At 38.8% G+C, this 10,052-nt stretch overlaps 2 long non-coding RNA genes and 1 pseudogene across 3 annotated transcripts in view; 2 read left to right on the top strand and 1 right to left on the bottom strand.

Moving 5' to 3' along the window:
• Positions 1 to 10,052, top strand: part of LOC146714760 (E3 ubiquitin-protein ligase RNF19B-like) — a 230,548-nt pseudogene that overhangs the window by 6,249 nt on the left and 214,247 nt on the right. The window lies entirely within an intron of this gene.
• LOC146714770 (uncharacterized) lies at positions 8 to 1,504 on the bottom strand. The gene is made up of 3 exons (XR_014919307.1): positions 1,470 to 1,504; positions 220 to 326; positions 8 to 140 (listed from the first exon to the last, which is right to left on the bottom strand). It is a non-coding gene; the product is annotated as an uncharacterized LOC146714770 (long non-coding RNA).
• LOC146714769 (uncharacterized) lies at positions 6,247 to 7,435 on the top strand. The gene is made up of 3 exons (XR_014918855.1): positions 6,247 to 6,325; positions 6,581 to 6,676; positions 7,221 to 7,435. It is a non-coding gene; the product is annotated as an uncharacterized LOC146714769 (long non-coding RNA).

Below are 10,052 nucleotides of genomic sequence, written 5' to 3'. Positions count from 1 at the left end.
ATGTAGCTTCTCTCCCATACATTAAACGGAATGGTGTGTATTTGGTTGTGGTGTAGACCTTGGACCTCAAAGAAAACAGTGTAGCATCCAGATACACATCCCAGTCATTCTGTTGACTGTTGACTAATTTTCTCAGGGCTCTACATGTGGACAGAAAAAAACCACAATAGTGACATTGTCTTAAAAGCAAATTAAATGTTACATACAAATAAAACATACCTTTTTATGTTGTCATTTGTCTTTTCGTCTAGGCCATTTGTCTGAGGGTGATATGCTGCTGTGACACTTCTTTCTATTTTCATTAAGCTGCAAAGTCTTGAGTTGAGCTTCAAAGAAAAAAGAAAATATTTTTTTAAAAACAATCACACAAAACGTTTGGCCTGGCAGCTACTTGGCACACTGTGGCCAAGTATTTACCTAAAGAGGTATGGAAAAGTAAACTTCAAATTCAAATTCAAATTTTATTTGTCACGTACACAGTCATACACAGTACAATATGCAGTGAAATGCTTAGACAACTGCTCGTGACCTAAAGAAAAAAAAAGGAAAAAGCTATGGATAAGATAGGAAATAAATATGAAAAATTAAAAAGTGTAAATTTAACTAGGAAGGAATAAAATATAAAAAATTAAGGTTAAAAATGAAATAACTGTACAACACAAATTAGAATGAAGGGTAAATTTAACTGGGAAAGAATAAGATAAAATATATAAATTAAAGTTGAAAATAAAATAACTGTACGACAAAATACACAATACACAGTATAGAACTATATAAGAATGTATGAAGAAATATAAATAAATATATATATATATACACACACAATAACAGCAGCTGTACAAGTATTAACTGGAAATGAAGAATATAGTGACCAGTGTTGTGCAATCCACATTATGTCTTGTGCAGTGCAAATATGCTTAAAGTGATTTAAGTGATGAAGTGAAAACAATGTCCAGAATGTCCAGTGTGTGTGTGTAAGAACTATATGTGTGGGTCAGTACTGTGTGGTGGTGTGATTGAGAGACCGTATCGCCTGCGGGAAGAAGCTCCTCCTCAGTCTCTCTGTGTTGGTCTTCAGGGAGCGGAATCGCTTTCCTGACCTCAGCAGAGAGAACAGTCTGTTGTTGGGATGGCTGAGGTCCTTCACCATCTTCCTGGCCTTGGTCCAGCACCGCCTGCTGTAGATTGAGTGCAGGTCAGGGAGCTCGGAGCGGATGGTGCGCTCAGCTGAACGCACAACCCTCCTTAGAGCTCGTCTGTCCTGCATGGTGCTGTTCCCGAACCAGGTTAAGATGTTTCCCATCAGGATGCTCTCTATGGTGCACGAGTAAAAGTTCCTGAGCACCTTGGAGGGCAGTTGGAAGTCTCTCAAGCGTCTGAGGTGGTAGAGACGCTGACGGGCCTTTTTCACCACGGTGTTGATGTGACAGGACCATGACAGGTCCTGCGTGATGTGACTTAACACTTACCTCGTTAACAAATTCTCTTCCTTGGTCGGATAAAACTATTGATAAAATTGTTTGATGGCAGATACTCCCTTCACCCTGGCCAAAAAGGCTCAAATGACCAAAGAAAAAGTGGAAAACCGTTAAACATGAGAGGTTTTTGGACAAAGTTTGTGTTTTTTCCATTGTTTAAGCACTGCTTCCAGCCAAGAGTGATACCATATATGCCCCATAGCTGCAGAAAAGGCTAACATTGTTATCTTTTTACAAAAAAAACAGCTGAACATGAGAGTTTTTTTGGACCAATTTTGTGTTCTCCAGTCTTTAAGTACTGGTTTGGCACCGGTATCGGATAAAACCTAAACGATACCCATCCCTATGTTACTTTTTAGGTCAAGGCCCTGCTTTGTAAATATTATTTTATAAGCTCAATAGTAGGGTGCTACTGGTACTCATTTCCATGAATAAAGGTTATCATTGTCTGTTTGCCAAATGTTATTGTGAAAATAACTAGAGGTTTATCAGATAAATGTAACAAAGTATTACTATAATGAAAATAAGAGCTCTGAAGTACTCCAGATTTGGACTTTAAGTAAATGTATTTAGTTATTTCTCTAATTATGCAAGTCTTTTGTTGTTGTTGTTGTTGTTTTCAGGGGAATTACAAATTCAGATGTAGGACTCTGTCCTACATGTGGCATGAGGGTGGAGCATACCACAGAATACTGCAAAAACATCAACTGTCCTCGCTGCAAGATGGAGTTCTGTTTTGTCTGCCTGGAACTGAAGCGTGAATGTTCACAGACCAGTTCACCATATGAAATCTGCCCCAGTGGAGTCGCTCCAAGGCAGACCTCCATCCCTGTGTGGAGGAAAACATAAAAACAAGACACACGAACAATTAAAGAGAAAATTTATATTTTCCGTCAAGGTTTTAACAATTGTTGATATAAAAAAAAATCATGTTGTGTAACTCAGCTCCAAAAGATACAGCTTTATTTTGTCAGCCTTCTGGCTGAACTTTAAATTGCACAACAAGAGACTGTTATTGTTCTGTTAAAATCACTAACTGCAGAGAGATCATTATACATGCATCTTTTACTGAAACATGTCTGTGAATATGAAATATGAATAAACTTTATCAGCACTCAAGTCTGTTACAAATGAAATCTTAGCATCACCCATCAGGTCTACTCGTGTGGCAAAATGTTAGCCTGTAGTTTAAGCGCAATGTGAAATAAATAAAGAACTTATAAAAAGTGCTGCATTTCTTCTGTTTTGTTTCAACATGCATATAGTGGATCACCAGCTCCTAAATTATAAGCATTAAACAAAATATCAGCTTGATTAGAAAGAAATAAAAGGAGACTGTGGGATTATAATATTATTTTATGCCATGTTAGACCCCTAATTAAAGATTGTGAATTATTATGTAGTTTTAGTTTGCATTATTCTCCTGAATTAGAAGAAGGTGATAACTATTACATTTGTTAAACTGATTTGCATTACATTAGACTGCTGATTTATTGTGAATGAATGATATTGTTTTATAATGCATTATACTGCTGAGTTATAAGAAATGCTGTTCGGAGAAAGTCATCGCCTTATTTGTCTGATTAGAAGAGAACAGAACATACTGGAGAGGTTTTCTGCCCCATCTCAGCAGGAGCAGATAAACAGGGAGCCAAGGTCGTAGTTTAGGCGCCGTGTGAGAGAAAGAATGTGAATGTGTAGGCTTTTATGATTAGGTGGGGGCCACTAGAGGCTACAAGAGTTTGATCAATGCTCCACCATTTTGAGATCTGATGCTGTCTGCGTACGGTGTCCATCTCCCACGCGTGTGATCATTAAAATCATCGTTTGACTCAACCCGGCCGGACCAGTGTTGTTATTTTGGTTTTTCCTCTTGTATCCATCCCCAATATTTGAATCCGTAACATGTTCTACTATTTGAATGTTTTCCAAGGCAGTAAGCGGAGCTGTGTTAGCTAGCCGCCTACCAATATTACTGATATATTTGATGTGTACAAGTAAGTTACCCTTAGTACAGCGGAGGAGAGAATATGCGGATATTTCACTCAGGAAAATGGATGGCGTTCATACACAGCCCCGTTTTTTTTTTTTCTGACCGTGGTCAACTGAAGATCCCTTCACACAGTGTTGCCAACTCCTCAGTAAGGAAAACCGCTTTTGGCTGTCCTAAAAGTTGCTAGAAGTCGCTAAATGACGTCATCACCTAATTTGTATAATTGGTCATGCTAATGTAATTGTCACCTACGCCAGCGGTCCCCAACCCCCGGACCGGTACCGGTCCGTGAGTCGTTTGGTACCGGGCCGCGAGAGTTGAGGCTCGGGTGTGAAATGTCTGCTTTTCAGGGTTTTTATCGGTTTTTAGCATTGTTTTGTTATCTTTTTTATTGTTAACTCGGTTTTCCTGGGTCTTTTCACGTGTGTTATGAACAGTGTTGGGACTAACGCGTTGTTAAGTAACGCGTTACAGTAACTACATTATTATTGTGGTAACGAGCACGGTAACTACACTGTAATCCCTAACAGTTGTTCTAGCTCATAACTAATAAGCTCATAACACTCAAATGTCGTTTTGTAGTTGAGCAAACTATAAAGTATTGAGCTCTGTTGGCTTTTATGCAGCTTTAATTGAATAGGGCTCAATATTTTTTAGCTAATTTTTTTGGAACGCTCAAAAAGTTTAAGAAGCATATATTAGTGACGTTCTGGTGGGTGGAGTCTTGTCGCTCCCTCAGGAAAGCTGAGTCAGCCATCTTGAATTTACCTTGATGCGGGGAAGATTTGGCCAGCCCGTGTGGATTAAGAGTCCCCAACTTCAACCCACCACCTTATTTTTTTTCATCAACTGCCCTAAATTTGGTAAGTCTAACGTGTTTTTGTTTTGTTTAAATTTAATTTCGATAAACATTCTTTTTTATTTTTTACTGGAAATATATTCGTACTTTGTGCACAGTGAATGTTTGTTATAAATGAATTCGAATCCAAGTAATTGTAATTTTAGAAGTTTTCGAATGTGACAAATTAGAATGGTGTAACGTTTTGGCGGTTTTCCGTGGGGGACAACATTTCCCATAATGCATTGTATTCTTGCCCGGGAAGTTGACGGTGGCAGTTCTAGCTCCATGCGTTTGAACTTTCTACTAAAACTTTCCACTGTCCGTTTCTACCGGTTGTCGTATTCGCTGGTAATGCACGTGCGTATTGTGAGTATACTTATTTCAATAAGTGTCCGTGTTACACAGTCAGTAGTTTATGCTGTTGAGCTGTGTGTGTGTGTGTGTGTGTGTGTGTTTGTGTGTGTGCTAGCATGAAGCGAAAAATAATAAACAACATGAGTGTGTTATCATGATGGTAATTAGACACATGTTTGTATTTTTTCGTAGTCTCAAATGTGTGGTTGTGAGATAATCTCGAAATCCTTTTAACAGTTTAGAGGGGTATTCCACTAAGCGAGCTCTACAAGTCAAGGCTTGCGGAAAAATGCATCGCCCGATTCAGCCTAACATTATACACTGGTCGAACTCGGTGCTACGAACGAAGTTCAGCTAAATTGTTCGCGCTAATTCGACAAGGCTCAACCAGCCAGACTGAGGCGCCTCCTTGACACCTTTAAGCCAGACCCTATCGATCTTTGCTAGATAAATTGAAATGAAATGAAAATAAAGAGCCGCGTTCTGCTCCCAGGCTAAGAAAGAATCATTGATGCAGACTGTGCGGATCACAAATACTCCCTAACCTGTAAGGCTGGGGTGTCCAAACTTTTTTCACTGAGGGCCACTTACTAGAAATTAGGTAAATAACCTTAACTTTAGTGTATTAAAGATCACAAAATCACTTAAAAGTGGTCGAATATGTTATATTGTTGAATATAATTAAAGACAAAACTGCCTTCATCACAGCTTTCCATAAATGGATCTTTATTGATTCATTCAGAAAAAGCTTTGGTAGCTTATTTTCAGAACAGCAGCCTCAGATTTCTTCTTAGACAGAAGATTTACAGCACAGAGAAAAAACAATAAAGGGGAAAATAGGACGGGTAAATTTCAAGTTTGTTATTTAAGTTATTAAGCTTATGTTACACCCCGGCCTAGGCAACCGGCGTGCAACACGGGAAAAAAATAAAAATAAGGAAAAAAAACAAACAAAAAAAAAAACCACTAAGGTACTCCACCAAAAATCCCAAAAACGAAAGTACCAACAATTATTTACATCAAAGAAAAATAGGACATTTATTTACATCACCAAACACCAAACTATTTACAACCGGGGGGGATCGCGAACATGACAAACTGACACACAGGGCTTAAATACATAGAGGGAGCAATCAGGGAATGGACAACAAGAGGGAAACACAGCTGGGGCAAGTTAGACCTGACGAGACAAAAAAAGGTGAACTGAACACACTGAGATACCACAGACCTTCAACGTAAAGCAGGAAACACATAACAGTCACGCAAAAAACAAAACACTGACAACATCGAAACGTAACACTTAGCAACACACCTATCAACATTAGTTTGAAACGGTTAACATTAACAGACTGAACTGGACTTAATAACAGGAGTGCATATAATCTTAGTAAATTATTGTGAGTATTAGCTGCGCTGGGTATGTAAATCGGGCCATCCAGCTGCGGTGCTGATTTGACGTCACTCGTGCCAAAAATCCGGACAAATGTCACTTGATCAAGAAGCAGATCTGCATCAGATGAGATCAGCTGACTACGTGTGTGTGTGCTGTGCAAAAAATGTTTTTGAACATTAAAAAGTTGTCTTTGTGCACATATTGTTTACAGATATCAGACTGCAAAGAGTGCTACAGAGAGTCAACATTTCACCAGTTGTCAGTGGGTGAGTTTTATAATTTGTGTCCTAATTTAAATAAAAAATAAATACAAAGAAACTAGAGAATTTTGCCCTGAATTATTCAAAATTCTTAGATTTTTTTGGGTTACCCTTCTAGATTGACAGGTTTAGCCCGTTACACAAAAAGTTTGGACACCCCTGATCTATAACAATGACAATCAGAACATGGCTATCCAACACTTTGTTTTTACTCTGCATTTGTGTAAATACTATTCTAATAGATATTGTATGTTCATCTAGGAACAGCATGATGTAAATACAAGACGGGCCCTCGTCCTTCGTGCACTTCCTGTGTACCTGCGTGAAGATGCCTCCACGTTATTCAGGACTTGTGATGTAAGTGTACTAGCCTCAGCATCAACCATATGACATCGCTCAGAACTCAAGGAGAACCAGGGTGTATATCAGGAAGGAGGTTCAACACAGTCCTCATCTGACTTGTTTTCTCCCATATATCAACTATTGTTGAATAAGATTGCAAGAAGATTGTTACGCATAAACCAGAAAACATGAAAATAGTTGAAAGATTATTATACAAAAAAAATCTGCAGATAAAAACTATCTCCCTTTTTAAAATTCAAGTGTTCTATTTTTTTGGAGGTGCCATGTTGTGGTCAGAGAAATGTTTGGTAAATAACAAAAACAAATATCTTGGCATATATTTATTATTGAAAACATTTATTTAAACATATGTTTTGAAACCAAACCCAAATTAAGATTATTGTAATGCATCATGATGTATCGCAATATCAAATTAAATCGTTGACATTATAATCCTAAAAGAAACGTGTGACTTATGAAGATTCACAGCTCTAATCAATAGCATGATTTGTGTCCTTGTGGGGCTGAACTCATTCTTGTAATTTTTTTTGTTTTGCAGTCAGCAGATGGTCCAGACCTCACTGACACTCCTGTGGCTCTGCTGACAGTTGTCACGGATGACACTACTGATTCGGCCCTCTTCAGTCCCGAAAGCATCTGCATTGTCGTTGAGGATGAAATACTTGTGAATGATCCCACAAATCTGGCTGAGTCATTTCTCCTGCTCTTTGGGTACATCTATGCACTAGACCTACAATACCCAAAGAAACTTGAGCTTACATCAAGCCTATTCAAATGGCGGCCCGCGGGCCAAATGCGGCCCAGAAGCAACCTGCGAGTGGCCCTGTCTGTGGTCCTGGCAGAAACAGAGAGAAAACGCAAAAAATTAATTCATTAATTAATTTTAAAAAAAATCAAAAAATGAAAAATTCCTACAGCGTAGCGTAGACTGTGAATGCAACACTCCTAGTAGCCTAGCAATATTTAACCCACAATCCACCGTGATGTAAACAATAGTGATGTGCGGATCGATCCTGAAATATCGATTCCTCCGATACCAGTCATTTATGTTCTAGAATCGATTCTCACATTAAAATATCGATATTTTAGTAATTTAGGGTAAATTTGTAGTTTATCATTAACAGGAACACAGTGGAAAGAAACTATAACATTCGGATTGTCTACATTCAAAGGAACTACTTCCTCTTCCACCTTTCATAGTCATGTGCGAAATACGGCTGTATAAATGTCTCGCAGCCCCTTGGCGTGCGCACTCACAACAATGGCTGAGCGTAATTGTGCGGACGTATTTTACCTCCACAAACAGCTGAGACGTGGTTTGCGATACATATGGCAAAAAAGTGAGGTGTTGTGGCCATACTTACCAACCTTGAGACCTCAGAATTAGGAAGACATTCAAAAGGGCTGTTGGGGGGGGGATAAATACATTTTACAGTGTTTATTTATCGGATAAAATATGTTAAATGTCACCGTTATTATTGGCCGGCCCGGAAACAGCGGGGGTGTCCAAATTCAGGGGCTGCTTCCACATGAGGACCCGGCCTTCGTGGTCTAAAGATAGCCGTCACGTATACGTCACGAGCTCCCTCGGTGGAGTGAAACTCTGCCATCTGCTCCTTGCTATCTAAAATATAACAGGGCGCTGGCGTAAACTCTCGACCGTCTCACACTTTGTTTAATTAGTTTTCTGTTTAATGTTTATTCAGCTGTGTGAAAACCCTGCAGGAACCTTCCTGAGGGATTAATAAAGTTAAATTTAATCTAATATAATAACTTTAATTTCAGCCAAACCGATTTACTCACGAACAAATAAAACACTGAAAAAGCCAAAGAATAGCATTTTTAAGTTATCAATGACTTATATATCATGTTTAACCCGAGTAGCGAAAGACAGGGGGGTTTGAAAACGATGTGTCGATCGGCTCAGATATTTAAAGTTTACACAGCTACATTCTGAAAACCTGAAACCTGAAAATATGTTAAAAGTTTTTTTGCGACCCAGAAAGAGAAATAAGAGTAATATTAAAACTAAGTCGCTGCCGCCATTGTTGGAAACTGGAATTGGCTGGGGCGCGCTATGAATTCTGCATATGGTTTTTCAATTTTGTTGCCTGGGTGGAAAATCGGGAGAAATTCGGGATTCTCCCGGAAAAATCAGGAGGGTTGGCATGTATGGTTGTGGCAACATCATTAACCTTGTCAAACACCTCAGAGTAAATCATATCACAGAATATGACGAGCATATGTTGAGATGAACTGAAGAGGAAGACAGGGACAGGTGACGTCTCTCACGGAGTCCTTTAGTGCTGCAGGCAGGCAAGGTGTTCAAATAGTGCACAACTTCAGTTTTTTTATTTCTATATGATGAACTCTGCATTATTAAGTGATAAGAACAAGAAATCTGATGTCCTGTAATCATTATGACACTATAATTTGAGATACAATAAATAAAATGAGTTTTTGTGCAAAGTATCGGTATCGGATCAGTATCGTCGATACCACCCTGAATATTACTTGGTATCGGATCGGAAAGGAAATCAGTGGTATCGCACATCACTAGTAAACAAATTAAACAATCATCGTAATATATGATGCGACAACAGCATGTCTTTCTCACTCCTAAAGCGCAAAATTGACAATGAAAACTGTCGGTTTAACCCTGCCTGGACTGACAAATACTTATTCATTTTACCGAGTTTAATAATCTTACAACCGGAGTTGTACTACCATGGTGAGGGTCCTGTACAGCCCAAGAGAGAGCTGCAGCATCTTCCCTTCGTGTTTGCTTCTTGGCGAAGAAGAAAAGGCCTTTCACAGATTCTGAAACGGTGAAATACTGCATGCTGGCCGTGGTGGATGTGGTGAAAAGTGATGAATAAATTAAAGTAAGTGTGATATCTGCTATTAAAAACGTACCCCTTTCAGACAGTTCAAATATTCGTAGAGTTGAAGTTCTGGCGTCAGACGAGTTTGAAATGCTGTTAGGTGACCTGAAGAAAACTGATGTAATGTACAGTGGGGCAAAAAAGTATTTAGTCAGCCACCGATTGTGCAAGTTCCCCCACCTAAAATGATGACAGAGGTCAGTAATTTGCACCAGAGGTACACGTCAACTGTGAGAGACAGAATGTGAAAAAAAAATCCATGAATCCATATGGTAGGATTTGTAAAGAATTTATTCGTAAATCAGGGTGGCAAATAAGTATTTGGTCAATAACAAAAATACAACTCAATACTTTGTAACATAACCTTTGTTGGCAATAACAGAGGTCAAACGTTTACTATAGGTCTTTACCAGGTTTGCACACACAGTAGCTGGTATTTTGGCCCATTCCTCCATGCAGATCTTCTCGAGAGCAGTGATGTTTTG

Source organism: Copadichromis virginalis, linkage group LG3, assembly GCF_057382275.1.
Source record: "Copadichromis virginalis isolate Kocher_CV1m ecotype Utaka linkage group LG3, C_Virginalis_male_GT1.1, whole genome shotgun sequence".
Lineage (NCBI taxonomy): Eukaryota > Metazoa > Chordata > Actinopteri > Cichliformes > Cichlidae > Copadichromis > Copadichromis virginalis.
The sequence above is the reverse complement of the archived record's forward strand: the minus strand, read 5'-3'. Positions and strand labels throughout refer to the sequence as shown.